The sequence below is a fragment of the Pseudochaenichthys georgianus genome, chromosome 5 (genome assembly GCF_902827115.2).
Source record: "Pseudochaenichthys georgianus chromosome 5, fPseGeo1.2, whole genome shotgun sequence".
NCBI classification, from domain to species: domain Eukaryota; kingdom Metazoa; phylum Chordata; class Actinopteri; order Perciformes; family Channichthyidae; genus Pseudochaenichthys; species Pseudochaenichthys georgianus.
In genome coordinates, this window is record NC_047507.1 from 18,525,866 (window position 1) to 18,539,661 (window position 13,796).

The 13,796-nt window shown below is 38.2% G+C and overlaps 1 protein-coding gene across 2 annotated transcripts in view; it reads left to right on the forward strand.

Moving 5' to 3' along the window:
* The first annotated feature begins 3,314 nt into the window (after positions 1–3,314).
* Positions 3,315–13,796, forward strand: part of LOC117446298 (sodium- and chloride-dependent GABA transporter 2-like) — a 54,161-nt gene continuing 43,679 nt past the window's right edge. Inside the window, exon 1 of one of the 2 annotated variants that reach the window (XM_034082432.2) lies at positions 3,315–3,495. The gene's annotated coding sequence lies outside the window, so the exon portion shown is untranslated. Of the gene's footprint in view, positions 3,496–9,882; positions 10,084–13,796 lie in introns of those variants that run through there. The other variant, XM_034082431.2, reaches the window with a different exon arrangement.

The window sequence follows — 13,796 nt, forward strand, 5'->3', positions numbered from 1 at the left end:
TCTGATTAATTATGTGACATATAAACAACCCTTAAATCAGACCTTAGTTACACCTGAGTAAAATTCAGGTAAGGTGATTGTCAAGTGCCAACAATCAGGAGAGATATTTGATAGTTGGTGCTTGAGAAGACTAAACATGTATCTGCAATTGACATGAATGGAAACGAGTAATAAAGTATATTCATTACTCGTTATTCTATACTAATAGTTCATTAAAGACTGTATATTATGGCTATTTTAAACATCCCTTTCAAGATTTTCAAAGGTTTATTGACATATCATACACAACTACGGTGTAGTTATGCAATGAATGAAAAACTTGGGTCACAGGTTCCTCAACAGTGCATACAAGACATCTATCAATATGTGTGTACCTCCACCATTAAACTGTCATATTCTGCACATTTCTTATTCTATCTACATACATAAGAGTATAATTAATGTTAATATCAGTTAAAATAAGTGCTTCAACATAGTTAACATTGCAGGAAAGCAATATATTAGACGTTAAGTACTTTGTCAGGCTTAATATTTATCTGTAGATAGATACCCCCAAAGACCTTAATCTGTTATTTAATGTTTAAATAAAGTTTAATCCGTTTTTCTGTTTTACACCTCCTCCTATTAATATCTTTGTACATCCTGCACTAAACTGTTTTATTGTAGAGATCACTTATAGTATCTTCTTGATTTTTATATTCTATATTTCTATATTTATACTTTCCCCCTATGAAAGTATGTACTCTTAATATTTTGTTAATCAAATATAACACATAAAAACAATAATTCAATAACGTGCTTTAACCACTAGGAGGTGCACACAAGGTACACACAGCCATAATAACTTTGTATTATTAGTGTGTATGTACAACATCTGAAGATGTATAGTTTTATGCATGCTTTCACATCATTTTACAGCATATTGCTATACTATTTCAGACTCAGTATTTACATTCTTACATTCAAAGAAAATCAGTAATATCTTTAAAAACTACAGTCCTTTTCTATCAGCTGTGCACCGTTATGGTGTAAATATAACCTATCTATGAATTAGATCAAATGTAAAAGTCAGCCGAATTAGTGTTGATACTGCAAGGAGACGTATTGTGTGAAGAGAAATTGAAGATGTTGTTTAATTGTTGATATATTTATGATCCACGTCAAGTATTCAGTTTCGGCGGCATTTCTTCCAGTTTTTCCAAAGGTCTTCTCATCAGGGCTCTCTAAATAAAGAACTACGGCAGATCTGTAATATGTAATGCAGCCGAACCGTGTATTACAATGCCGTTATGTGATGACTTTCAAAGAGAAAAGCAAGAGCACTCGGAATTAAGTATTATTTTATTCTTTTAAAATGTTTTCCGGATTTCATATAATATAAACACCAAATCCCAGCATGCATTGCGGCTAACACATCCAATCAGCGAGCTTAAAACCATAGCTGAGGATCTTAGGTAATCGCTCGAAATGCCTAGGTCTGTTTCCGGTTATATTTATTTTGAAATTCAGTTCCTGACGGACGCCAAAAAAGCCCGAGATTATGGAATTAAACCAATAAATAAAAGCAAGGATAATTGTGTGTTATTGGTGAGTAAATAACAGTGTATTATTTTGAAAAGAATAACAAATTAGAAGGAAAAAAAGATTTAAAAAATACAGATATCAGTATCCTGAGGCTCTGAGCCCCATTTATTTTCCTCACAGACGGCAACAAAAGTCCGAAATTATACGATTTAAAATAAAAGCAATAACTGTGGCTTGATATTGAGTAAGAACATGTTTTTTATGAACCACACAGCTTCCGGTCTTCCTCGACCCGACCGGAGAAAAAGACGTGCTGCAGCCTGCAGGCACGAAACACATTACCAGTAGAAATACATTGCTTTTAAAATCGTGCTGTGCAACACGAAAAAAAGGGGCAAATCGTGTTGGTGAACACGAATCAATAGATTAAAAGTCGTGTTGGTGAACACGAAATGCCGTGAGACTGGGTTGCCCAGGAACAATCAAACACACCTGTGCCAGGAGATCAGTATGTTGTTGCCTCATTACGCCATCTAGTGTTCAAAATAACAAAAACATATAAACCATTCTAATGGGTGCAACATATATATATGTGTATACATAAATACTAACAAAAGCATAACAAATCAATTACTAATCCAATACTTCATTGTGATATTAGGTGTATACGACCAGCTTTTAAATGCCATGTCCCTATGTTTATTCTTTCATGTAATTTTCTAACTCAGTGTTAGTTTTAATACATAGCCTAACATACCAGTTACCACAAAGTGTACTATGAGCTCTTTCATAGTACAATGCACTAGTTGTAAAACGAAAAAAAGTTTAGCTTGACTTCAGAATCAAACTCATCTTTGTTTGCCAAGAATATCTACAGATAAAAGGAATTGAAGTCAAATGTTTTGGTGCTGTCAATGTACGTACACAGAAATAAATGATTAAATAGACCTACAGCAAAGAAAAAGTCCAAACAAAGCTGTACAAAAGTAAACCAAAACATTATTTAAATGTCGAATAGGGAAATGTTTGGAAATGAAATATATGAGTAGGTAAAATTAGTTGAATATAAATGTTTGAAAATATATATTGCAATATGCCTCCATATGTTGTTATTTAAATGCTGTAATAGAAAGAAAATAGTGCAATTTAGGTCCATCATCTGTTCATCGGAGTGACAGGCTATGGGGAAAACATATTCTTGTGTATGGTAGTTTTGGCTCAAAGTGACCTTCAGTTAACAATCATTACAAACAATACACCAACAACCCAACAACCTATCGTTACACTTGAACAGTGTTGGGTGTAACGCGTTACAAAAGTAACGGAGTTACAGTAATATATTACTTTTTGCTGTAACGAAGTAATGTAACGCATTACTAATGAAATGTGGGTAATATATTACCCGTTACAATGCTCAGTAACGCAGTTACAACACATTTTAACCCGAAATTAAATGGTGTTTTGTTTTTTAACAATGTACTAACATAGCGAGACATTCCGACACCAGACAAATTGTGCGGGTAGATAGTAAACCTGGTGTTTACTCTTCAGGCTTCGCGCCGGGATCTTCGGGGCAGTTGAATGTTATGCACCCTCTATTCAAAAAAGAGAACGGTGCGAAAAATACTAACAACAAATTGTGTCAGGTGCGCGTGACCTGCTCCGCTGCGCGTGCATCATTTCCAAAGTGCTTCCACAGCACTGCAGTGACACATATCTGTGGATAATCATTTATACGAAAATGGTTAAAGCAACCATCACTAAACGCCAGCAACACTGCATCTACTGCAGACCGTAGCAACAGGTCAGATGGGGACATCACGTTACCCTCCGTTGTGGACACTAGCTTACTCCCGCCTGACTCGCCACCCTCAACCCCGGAGCAGCACTCTTCGTTGCCCGAAACTACGCCGCCCCTCTGCGGCCCGCAGGTGCCAGCCAGGATACCACGGCAAAACAGAGCCTGCCCAGGTATATATAAACAAGTACCCGCCTGTACAGTGGGTTAGGTGGTCATTTTGCAGCTCGTGGTATACAAATAGACAAGGGCTAGAATATGTGAAAAATAGTGCCATATTCTGCCATGCCTGTAGAAATGTTGGGTCAAAAATAATGCATACAATAGCACAGATGCCTTCACCACGAATGGCTACAAAAATATCTCATATCCCAAGCTTATCAACAAGCTAATGTTGCTGCTGAAATGTTCTCCAGGTCACAAAGTCAACCTCACATGATGACGTGATACCAGTTTTCAAGCACAGTAAATATTCTCTTCCCAGAGTATGATGGGACCAAGGTGATGTTTAGTAGGCTACATGGTTTTAATAATACTTTTGCTTTTCAATGTTTGCCATTTCAAACCATGAGCTGGTTCAAATAATATGTGCCTTGATTTACAATATGTTCTCATTTGTTTTATCAGTACAGTTTTGAAGCTTTTGTGCTTTTCTTTGTCATAGTCCACTTTGGACTATATGAAATATTTCAGGATTGCACTTTTAACTCACTTGAAATGTTCTCACTTGCTTGGTTTCAAAACATAACAAATGCCATAATCTGTTCATTGGGGATCATCAATGCTATTTTTCATTGCTGTTGCCGACCACTATTGCTCATGTAAACCTACTACTGCTGCGCCCCCTGCAACCTCAGAGGCACCCTGAGTCATTTTGTTCTGGAACCGGGCCTGTATATGCTAAACACACTACAGAGCCCATTCCGTGTCCTGTTAGTGTTTACTTCCTGTCTGCCTTCTTCTGGTGATTTATCTGATGTCCAGCGCTCCGTCTTTTAACCTCTTTTCCTTTCTCTTTCTTGATCCTCCTTAGCAACCTTCATTATAATCCTTGACAGTGGTCTGTACTACTGTATTAACAACGTGTCACATGTTAAGAATTTACAATCAGAATCGAGTATTCAACTATCCCGTGTAATACAAGTTGTTAGTAGCCTTAAGGGCCTACACAGTTGTTATGCTATACCACATTGCCCTTCATTGGATGTATAATGAGCTGCACTAAACTACATTTTAGCATTTAAAATACCTAGCCATTCTTTTGCGGTTATTTTGGTGAAATTAACTAGAAAAGTAACTAAAGTAGTGTAACTCATTACATTTCAGAGACAGTAATTTTGTAATGTAACTTATTACTTTCAAAAGAGAGTAATATGTAATATATTACATTTTGGAAGTAACTTGCCCAACACCAGGGGCGGACTGGGGGGGAAAAGTGGCTCGGGGATTAATTGACAGACAGGCCCACTTAATGCGCGGGATGTATCGGCCGGCCGGCGACGAAAGTATGTTACTTAACAAAAAACCCTATGCATTTTATGTTATTTTGGACAATTATTCATAAAGTAATCACATTACCTGAGCCCTTGAGTTGCCTAGAGCAAAATAGTTACGGCATATATTTAGTGATTTTAATGTTAACTGATCATTGATGCAATAACATTTGGACCCAATTTGCCTGACTTGACACATGGAATAAAACATGGGCGACGTACGAAGCATCCTCAATGTGGGTGAGACAATTTAACAGGGGGTGTGGGCAGGTGGTGGACCTCACCTCCTCTAGGGGGGAAGATTTTTTTTTAAATGTTGAAGTTAAATGCATCAATCTGGTCCATTTTGAGAGCAAAATTAGGGACTAAATCTATGGCAGTCAGTAGGGGCTTGGACTGTGAGCCGTAGGGTCGCCGGTTCAAGTCCCCGACCAGACCTATTTGGAGTGTGGACTTCTACTTGGAGAGGTCCCAGTTCACCTCCTGCCCTGCCGTGGTGCCCTTGAGCAAGGCACCAGACAAGGCTGTACCTTTAGTAATGAATATTAAATGTTGTGAGGAAATCTTTCCACCAATAATTCCAATAAATAATCCAAAATGTATTCACTTCAGGTTTACGAAAGTAACTGTAATCAGATTACTCGTTTTTCAAATGTAACGCGAGCTGAATACAGTTACTTGATTTTTGTATTCTGATTACGTAACGCCGTTACATGTATTCCGTTACAACCCAACCCTGGCCACACCCCACTGGGCTGGGCTGGGCCGGAACACTTACAAATGTGGGCCGGTAGGATTTTTTTTTAGACTTTTTTTTTTTTTTTGGCCCTCCGGCCCACACACAGCACTGGCCCACCGAGGAAACTCCCGGTATTCCCAATGGCCAGTCCGCCCCTGCCCAACACTGCACTTGAAGTGTGTTGTTGCCTCAGCTGTGACGGCAGCTGTGTTTCTTTGAACTCGAATGCCACCGTACAGCCTCACTTTGGCGAAGGAAGATCATGCATTAACAATTTTGTAACTTATACCTTATATTTGAAAGCATCCTTGTGCCACAACAACAAAAAACAGCACAGACACGGTAAGTGATTTGCTGGTTAACATAGTGAACAATTAAAATATTCCTTCAGGGGTTAGTGAGAGACCAAAACTGAGTACAAATGGTTAAAATCATGCCATTTTACATGCCACTTACATAAAGTAGTGCTTGAGGGCCTTGAATGAGAAAGAGTCACTGTGGGTCACCAGCTATGTCTTTCTCTCAAGGAAAAATTATTCTGGCTGTGTTTAACTGCGCTGGTATTAAGTGACGTTGAGACCTTGGTGTTTTAGAAATGTTGATGAAATAATACGGGTTATCATAACTATGTAGAAGTTATAATCTGTTGACTCTTTGAAAGATTCGCTTTCAGATTAGTGTGTTCCCCCTTTCAAACTTTGGATACAGTATATCCAAGATAGATGATCTTGTCACGGCTGGAGGGCAAGGTACACAGAACCCAAATGCAGAATATCCAAATCCAAAATACTTTTATTACGGAACTAGCAACAAAGTAAAATAAGGCAAGGCAAAACATAAAAATCCCTCTGAACAAATCCTTCCAACAACATCAATAATCTCACAACGACAAACAGAAAAACCAGAACTTAAATGCACACAAGACTAAACACACTAACAAGACACAGGTGAGGAGGGAGGAGAAAACACAGGGGCACAAGGTGAACACAATCAGGTAATCAGGTAGGGAACAGAGAGACAGGAAGCAACAGGCAAGACGGGGGTGAACACTTTTCAAAATAAAACAGGAAACCAAAGACAGATCTAGACAAGACACAACACAACGCAGGCAGATTGTGGCAGATCTTCCTGCTTCCAGTGTTAATGCTTACCTAAACTAGCCTGAATGTTGTTGTTTCTCAAACTTCTCCATTTGATTTGAGACGCAGCAGCTATCAATCAATCAATCAAGTTTTATTTATATAGCACATTTTTAAAACGATTTTTGGTCGAGCCAAAGTGCTGTATATACAATAAAAATACGTTACAATAAAGACACTTTACAACAAATACAACAGCACAGTTTGTACAGAATATCAGTATGCGAAAACGACACCCTCTCCTTAGACCCTCACATCGTACAAGGAAAAACTTCCGGAGAAAACCCACAGTTTAAAGGGGAAAATGGGAGAAACCTCAGGGAGAGCAACAGAGGAGGGATCCCTCTCCCAGGACGGACAGACGTGCAATAGATGCCGTGTGTAAATCGACGAGATAATACATTTTACAGCATAGGTAGACCAAATGTTTGGAAAATGCATGTGTCTATAATAATAAGATGAATCCACGAGGATGTCAACAATCCTGTGGGAGCCATCAGGGAAGTAGTATGATGAGAGTCAGGCAGGACCGCAGAGACAGGTTCAGCCACGCCTCGAAGTCCAGGACTCAGATCAGGACTCAGGATAGAGGATCCAGGACTCAGGACCACAGCAACAGGATCAGCCTCGACTCAGGATCCCGGCGTAGATATAGACACAAAAAGAACATTTGGGTGAGGCTGGGTTAATCGGAACATGAGAGTACACAGATACAGACAGACAGAAGGAGGAATTAATTGGAATAGGTGAGAGGTAAGGAGGTACGCTGTGACTACGGTCATAACACTCCCCAGCCAGAATAGGCCTCTCTGTCTCTGCAACTTGTTACTCTCAAATAGAACCTCGAGAGGTCAGAGAGGGGAAAAGTTTTGGATAGAGAGAAAATAGAATGAATAGATTACAGGAGTAGAGAGTATGATAAGTAGAGAGAGAGTAGATTTAGAAGAATGAGAAGTAGTAATAGCTTTAGTTTTAAATATAAGATCCAAGCTTTTAGGATTTAAGTGAATGCGCAAGAACCAAAATGTAGGTGAAGAAGCACAGTGTGTCCACGTCAATGCACTCACACTAGACCACCCTATCAACTAAACCCCATCAAAAAGGAAGGTCCCAAGCTACTAATTGGCAGTGACACACATACATATACATACACACACACACACACACACACACACACACACACACACACACACACACACACACACACGCTGTCACGATCTGTCTGTGTTGTGTTGTGTTTTGTCTTGTCTAGATCTGTCTTTGGTTTCCTGTCTCTCTGTTCCCTACCTGATTACCTGATTGTGTTCACCTTGTGCCCCTGTGTCTTGTTTGTTTCAGCAGAATTCATTAGTCCTGTGTGCATTTAGGTTCTGCGTTGTCAGTCTTTGTGAGATCCTTGTTTGTTTTTTACTGTGTTCACGGGGAAGAGCTCTGTATTTTTCTTGTAGCCTTTAAATAAAGGTAGGCTATTTCCTGTTAAATCTGCGTTTGGGTCCTGCCTGCTTCGCTCAACCCTGACAGAAGGATCTCAAAAAGACTAACAGAAAACGCAGAACCTAAATGCACACAGGACCAGTGGCGTTTCTATATGTACAAAAGTGGTGGGGCACAAAAAACTCAGATGTCTATATATAAGCTTCTGCAGAGAGGTTCATGGCTGGTGAGGCACTGGCACTGACTATTCAGGTTTAAAAATATAATATTATTTTCAAAAGCTTTTTTTGTCTGATGCTTCAATTACTTTTAAACAGACAGTTCAACAGAAGGATACCCAAAAAAATGTAATTTTATCATTTAAATATTGAATTGTTCTCTCTTTAGTAAGATTCCATTTTCAATAAAATTGCAGTCTTCTATCTATCTTCTTGTAGTTTCAAAGGTGTATCATAAATCTAATCTAATCAATAGATTTTTGATTTGAACATGATAAAAGTAGGGTAGACATGTGGATATTATCCGGCTGAACAAAACGTACATTTATCTGACAGCTACGTTTCCCACAGATCTTATTTTTGAGCTATTTTCTAAAATTCTATGGAGAAATCTCGTTGCTTTTTTGTGGAGAGGACGCCTCACTGCAGCTCTCTCTCCTCCTCTTCACACACCACACTTTTCGCAGCACACGTACTTACAGCCAATCAGCTCTGAATTATGTGAGATGACGTATGGTGGGGATGGCAGCACTTTGCCCTATGGTCATTATTTTTTGCCACACACATTAAATAGGAAAATACTCTGAGCATGCGCAGTGTAGTTTTTGCAGTCACCGTTCACTTAGACAGTCAGAGGGAGGGGCAGGATCAGGTTTTGTCCCACATGGCTCTAAACAGCTCAATAGGCACACACTGTAGACACTAATTAGAAGAACACATACTAAAACAGCAATATACAGACGAATCAGATGATTAAACATGATCTTAAAATATATTTTATATATTTTTTAATTTATTTTTTGCATTTTGTTGTAATCATTATTTGTAATACTTTCTGCTGACACTAGGTGGGGCTGTGCCCCTAATGACGAGTCGCCACTGCACAGGACTAATGAAACCAACACAAAAACACCTTGTCAACCTACAGGTGGCGCTCAATGAGAAACAGGTTTCATCTTCTGTAGATTGCAGTATCAGGTTTTCTTTTTGAACCATGTGGATGAATATCCTAACGACCTAAATGGTCTAAAGTCCACTATAAGTAACATTTTCAGAAATTTGTATTTATATACATATTTTTGCTACATTGTACTTCTACACCACTATAATTCAGAGGTGAATGAAAGTGTACTTTTACTTTACTAAATGTATTTAATAACTTCAATTACTTTTCAAATGTTGGTTAATGATTTTAATTATATGTAACACTTAAATAAGACTTCAAATCCACAAACTACCCTGCAGTATACAAAGTTATTAAAATAATAATGAGTACTATGGTACTTTAAGTACATTTCTATGCTAATACTTTTGTACTAGAGTAACATTTGGATTGTAGGACTTGTAACAGAGTTATTTCTACACATATGTACTTCTACTTTTACTTAAACACAAGATCTGAGTAGTTCTTCTTTCTACTGTACAGCATCTCTCTCTTTACAATGAGACCCACGTGGCCTCCATGAACAGTCTCCGCCTTTTCATTCAGAAACCCATAACACCCGCCCCCTCCTCCCTCACTTTGTCCTCCCCGGTTCTCATTGTCATACAAACAAACACGGCTCTCTCAAGCCTCTACTCATGGGCTCATTAATGGTCAGAGCTGGGAAGAGCACTTGTCCTGGAGAAACTGGGAGATCTAGACTTGTATTTCCCCGTAAAGGCACCAGATGAATCCCAGCTAGGGCTAAATGGGAGAATAACTACACAGACTACAGACGTGAAGCGACCTTAACAGGTACCTACTAGCTCTTGAGGTCACTATCAGCTTTTTAATATATTTGATTTGTGTTTATTTACACATTTGCGAATGAGCATTACTTGGGTCTGGGTTCTTGAAGATAAAACAAATGGTATCAGTTCAGAGACTGTTGGGCATGTGTGGTTGCACTTCTGCTTTGCGCCTGTAGCTGTATAATGTAGGCTAAAGGTTACTGTCTACGCTGCACAGAGCAGCTATTTCCCCTATTCAGTGAGTTTAGTATGATACCGCAGGCTGTGATCATTGCTGCTGAAAGCTCACATAGTTTTGAACATATGCATTTGTCTTGTGCAAATATTTGAACAGATGTATACAAATTAACTCTTTAAAAGGTTACTTTTCTATAGACTAATATAAATCATACAGTATTTTGCTATGATCGATTTCAGAAAATACAAGCTGTATGTTATGAATACATGTTTCGCTTTTCAACATCTTGAGTTTATTTGCACACTTAATTAACCTCGGAAAAACAGATAATCTAAATTGAAAAGTATGTATCACTGAACCCATTCCTCCCTGTTGATGCTAGACAGAGATACATAAAAAGGCACTTACTCATCAAGTAAGAATAACTGAAATATGTTTCATAACAGCCCTCTTCTTGTCAGTATTTGTCCAGGGAGTTCGACTTGTAACTTTCCAACGGTCACCTAAACGTTTTGCTAAGGAGCAACAAACTGTTCTTCTGTCCTACTCGTCTTCCAGGAATTATAGTCCTGTGCAACTAAATTGAGATAGTCATTTCCTCCATCCACAGGCAGACAAAATATATTCCAATGTTTTGTTTTTTTCAAGCTGAAACATAAGACTGGTGATCATTAATAGTACACTTCTTTTAGCCACATTAGTCATGGCTTCAGGGATGGCAGTGTACCACTTTGGTATGAACTGTTGGATTGAAATTGAAGGCTAAATGTCTCCCAGTAGATTCATCCTGCTGAATTTGGTGATTACCACACACTTCGTGTTTTGCCACCAGCAGGTTAATATTTTTATTTGTCCAATACTTTGTTTAAGAACAAAACGTTATGTCAGCCACATTGTAGACCTTTGGTTTTAATGCTAATTATTGAAACATAGGCTTGAAACCACCATAAACTAACATAGTGAACAGGGTACACATAATAACTGTATATCATTAGCATATTAACATTGTTATTGTGAGTATGTTATAGCATGTTGCTGTAAGCATTAAGCTCAAAACACCACTGTGCCAAATGATAACTTAACAATAATCTAAACAACAAATTCTATATTTGAAAAATAAAAAATAAAATGTTTACGCTACTCCAGACCAGTTTAAAAGAAGATATTGTAAATATATAATAAATAAAACATTATTTTATTTTGCATTTCTTTTCAATTAGAGTGTTGTCTTCCTGGACAACAATGACACCATTTATAGGATATTAACTGAATAGATGCAGTTGATATTTTTAGCAGTGTTACAGTCTTTTTCCTGAGGTCATCCTTTACACTGAGGGGAGGAATTTCATAGTGAATTGGAACTGGAAGGTCAAACAGGGACACCACCATTGACACTGAAATGTTTGTGAGATACAAACACTCAGCCCTCCAGCCTCGATAGCACTGGTATGTTTTCTCACATACCAATGCCAGACATATCATTTTCAGAGAGCAGAAACACTGACGGCTTCAGGCCGGGTGATGGGGCACTTTGTTGGCGTGATTGCACAGTATATGTTGTCTGTGGCTGATGATTGTGTGCACCTGGTGTCCTGTGTTGTCTCCTCCCCCCTCACCTGTGTCTGGTTGTGCTGATTAAAGTGGGTGTATTTCGGCTCGGTTTCTCTGTATGTTGAGAGGGCTGGGTGTGTGTGTGAGAGATCCTTGTGGCTGCAGGATGTGGACAAGGAGAACTGCAGGATTGATTGAGGCTGTGAACTTTGTGCCCATGTTTTAATAAATGCCCACGTCGGGTTATATTTTTGGACGTTCTGCCTCTGCCTCCTTGCTTGGTCTGGGCCGCTCAATTGTCAGCTTCACAATAGCCATGTCTGAAGTCATGCAATGCAAAGCTGTGCTGGACATCCAGAATTAAAAGCATAGCGAAAAGTCCAATCTTTCAGGTTCGTATATACATAAAGTGACTAAAGTAATTTTTGAGAATAATGATTGAAAGAAAAAGGAAAATATAGGAGGTACAGAAATGGTCAGACGCTGTCCCAAATTTGGAGTTGGAAAGGTGTTGGGTGTTGTGTTCAACCATCCAACAAGCCCTTTTGAAAAAGCATATTGATAGCTTTAAATTCACCCAAAAACATACAAAATTGTTACACCAACCTCATACAGCGTGTCCACACTGAGCTTTTGTGGGTGCACACAGCAGACGTCAATGAATAATATAACTTGTTAGGCAACGGTCCCTTAGTATCAGGAAATTAAATGAGAAGGTAAAGGTAAATTGTATGAGAAGGCAAACAGAACTGAAGTTTATTTGAATGTACCGAACTTCCTATCCAGCATCTGAGTGTGACAATGTCGCACTGTACCACAACATTTGAATTGATATGGCAGACAGCTTTTACACATGCACTTATATTGTGGTACCACATTTGGGGCTCATTATTGTCTTGTTCAAAGAAACTGACAAGTCTATATTGAGCTATGGTTTCTTACTATTTAAGATATAGTCTGTAACATAGAAAAGGTAGTATTACATAATGTGTAAATTACGCTAGACTTTTATATATGTTTTGCATATAAAATAGCTTTTCATTGTCCAGTAAGCTCTGCATTTTATATTGGTATGAACACCTACATATTACCTCTATTTAAGTATATATTATACATTGTAAACACCTGCACCAAAGACTGCCTTTTTTTGCAGGGCCTGTGTTTGAAACTTTATTTGAAAAATTATTATAACAATGTGGTATTTCTACTTCTACCCAGTTTCACTTTCAAAAGATTCAGATATGAATCCCAGGTACATTAGCATATACCACCTTTTGAGAGCCAAGTATTTAAGGTGAACGAGCTGGCACCTGTAGCAACATTAGGTCTTTGCAGAGGCAAACAAGACTACTTTGGTGTAACATATTTTACCCAGACAGAATAGAAAAAAAGACAAGTAGTCTAGATCAGCTACAACATTTATAGTTATAGGGTTGTTTTTTTGCATGAGCAAGTAAATGTAATACAGTTTTACAAATTCAGGACATAAACAGGGAATGGAATTGAAAATCTTTACTGACTGGGTTCCACGGATGCTTGTTGATTAGAAAAAAAAAAGGGAGCTGGTGGCTGTAAGCCTTTTATGAGACCTGATCAATTATTGAGTGTTGCATATCAGACATGCTCGTTTATAAATGATATTATTCCTTTCAGGTTGTCATTTAACCATTTCCTTTATCCTTCTCAGTATGAGCTTTAAAACAAAAAAATATAAAGTAGGATCTATGCCCCAAATGGCACACCCTAAAACATTTTAAATGTAGGTTTTCATATGGACTTTTAAGTCACAAGAAATTGCACTACAGAAAGCACTATTACAGTATATAAAGTTATTGGTTCAACTATGAAATGTCATGTCTGCTAATACATTAACTTAGTCACAGTTAGAAAAGACAAATAATTATGAGGAATCCATATCCAGAGTTATTCGTGCCTCAAAGATCAAGTATCTGTCAGATCTACTGTCCACTTACACCACCAACCAAGCC